General features: G+C 38.1%; 1 protein-coding gene across 1 annotated transcript in view; it reads left to right on the top strand.

Annotated features, from left to right (window-relative positions):
- Positions 1-1663: 1663 nt before the first annotated feature.
- LOC118333815 (hemicentin-1-like) overlaps positions 1664-2916 on the top strand; it is a gene marked incomplete at its 3' end in the record, with an annotated part of 27732 nt that continues 26479 nt past the window's right edge. The window contains 2 exon segments of the mRNA XM_035669603.1: positions 1664-1975; positions 2163-2402.

Consider the following 2916-nt stretch of genomic DNA (forward strand, 5'->3'; position numbering starts at 1 on the left):
ATAACATAAGGGATTCAAATCACGAACATTACAGAAACATAAAGCGGTCAGACCACAGTGGGCTGATAGCACAGTATGAATGTGTGCATATTTTAGCACCGTGGGTGCGTATTTCTCTTAAAAGTGAGGAACTAAAATAACCAGTTGAGTTAATTAATCTACTTTCTTGTTATGTGTTGAACTACACAAAAACCATCAATCAAACCAACAGTTACATAAACAACATCTCCATGAAGCTTTTGGCATGACATTTCAAGAAGAGAAACTTGCAGTTCTCCTTGGTGAAAGGGTCATATCGAGACATTGTATTAAATGATATGTGATTAATTGTAACAAAAAATATTGTATACGACAACTATGTATTTACTATGTATGAGATGTGTTATTATTGTTAATTGCTTTGAAAAATTTGCTTTTGTTCATGTCAATAAAGACCTTTGAATTTGAATTTGAATTCAATTGAATTAAAAGACAGACAGAGACAGAGAGCGAATGTAAAGAAAGGAGAAAAAAGACACCTATCAAACCAAAAACACAGACACCAGTTGGACCCAATACTACTAGATGAATACTTTGAAACTCTAAAACAGTATAAACAAACCATTAGACAAAAGAAATTCCACCATACCTACGAGGCTTCAGGAGATTGACCAGGGTCAGTTCTGGGAAATATGAAAACTACTAGCAATACAAAAGAATGAAAATGAATGAAAAATATCGAACATCTGATTGTATGTATACCTTACACACTTTAATTAACAAGAAAGAAAGAAAGAAAACACAAATCATGATCTTCCAGAACCCAGATGTCTTGAAAACAAATACCCAGATTAAAACAGACACAAAATTACACTTACCTTGGTCTGACCATATCTGCATCAGGAAGTTTCAATATGGCAGTAAAAAAAAAAAAAAAAGGACGTAGGGCTGGATAAGCTGATAACTTGTTGTTTCAGGGGCTTTTAGTGTGGATATCTTTGCATTTAGTGACCACATTAACTGTGGTTCCTCTTTTTCCTTTCGACTGTGCTATTTTTTCAACACTCTGGTAAGAGTTTTCACACCTTCTTATCTGAAGCTGATCACTGAAGAGAAGACATTTCAGGCTGCTCTGCGTAAGGGGACATGGACACTGTGATTGGACTGTTACTGATGCTCGGAGTTTCTCACGGTGAGATGTTGAACTTGTTTAATTTTACACATTGTTTGAATTTCTAGGATTTATTTAAAAAGTACAGCCTGACATCATCTTCACTGATGTGTTTTACAGCTCAAACACTGACGCACACTAGAAGAAAATTCATACTAGAATCCTAACACATAAATTAATTCGATATAATTTAATTAAATCAAATCAAATATAATGTTCAATTGACTGCCATAAATCTATAATGCTGAAGGAACCTAAAACCTCTTCTGGTGTATTTTTATGAATTTACATTACGCCACTGGTCACAGGCCTGTGTAACTCTCAGCTACACAAGAATAACTTGCTGTTGGCAAACTGTGGTCTGAGAGACACAGCTGCAGCAAACCCACTGTTTCTGTGGGTTTGACTATGCCTCATTGTGATTGATTTAGTAGAAATCGAAGGACTAATTTGTTTAATTGTTTTTGGAACTTATTCATTTAAATTATTTTTCAATATTTCCAGGTGTGGAAACCTACTGTGATGCCAGACAGAGTGGAGCTCAGTGTTATGGAGCTTTGGGAGGAACTGTGGTCCTCCAGCTGATGGACAGTGCCTCAGAAATATTTAAATACCAATTGTTCAAAAACCACAGAGCAATAGTCCGCGGGGGTAAGAACAGGTCAGTGTTTAATCTGATAGCAGACAGATCTTCATTTACTCCCAGTGATGGAACATTTAGGATCAATGACCTGAGCAGGACTGATGGTGGTGAATACACTCTTATAATCTTTGATTTAAATGGAACCAAATCAGAGCTGCAGACTCTACAGTTGATCATTCAAGGTAAAAAACTATTTTGTCTACTGGGGAATTTAGTAATATTGACACACATCATATTTGATTGCTACACTACATTATCCTGTCCTATATACACACGATACCTGTATATAGACCTCTTCTGTATTATATATTGTATATAATGACTAAGATTCTGTTACTATGAAAAGTCATCTGAGTGTGTTTCCTTCAGCTCCTGTGTCCTCTGTCCTGCTGGTCTCTGAGTGTCTGTCCCAGGGAGAGATGAGGGTGTCCTGTTCCTCTGAGGGAGGAGACAGTCCTCAGTACAGCTGGACTCTGGATGGACACACACTGACAGACACTCAGCTCCTCTCTGGAAATAATGAGACTAACAACATCACTCTGAAACCAGACGTCTCAGGACAACTGGTCTGCTCAGTCAGGAATCACATCAGTGGGATATCTACCTGTGGTGAGTCAGAACTTGAGTGAAAAACAGTTTGATAGTTATGACACTGATGATTAACAGTGCATCTGTTTGTTTCTCATAGGCTTCAGGTTCTCTGACTGCACCTTATTCAACGGGACACACATATCGCAGAGTGTGCGTGTATCCGGTAACACCCAGTGCATTGAGCCAACATCAACCTCTACCACGATTACAGACACTACTGTGGGTAAGGAGAGTGACATTACGGTTTCAGTTAATATCCCATCTTCCAAACAAACTGTGACTTCTTCCTGCACAGATGACTCATGGCACTTAATAAGTAAGTGAAAACTAAGTCTCCTGTCACAGCAATAACATGCATGTCATTTTTGTGTCTCTTTGTCTGAACAGATCGCTCCCTGCTCATATGCAGTTCGCGAGCAGCTGTGGTGATTCTTATATTGAGCGGGATTGCTATTTATTTTGTCTTGAAGAAGAAGAAATATGAGAAAGCTGAAGGCTCTGTCGTCCCTCGAAAAAGGGAACATCAAGAGAA

Source organism: Morone saxatilis, unplaced genomic scaffold (genome assembly GCF_004916995.1).
Source record: "Morone saxatilis isolate NCDOM2014 unplaced genomic scaffold, NCSU_SB_2.0 Contig22, whole genome shotgun sequence".
Taxonomy (NCBI): domain Eukaryota; kingdom Metazoa; phylum Chordata; class Actinopteri; family Moronidae; genus Morone; species Morone saxatilis.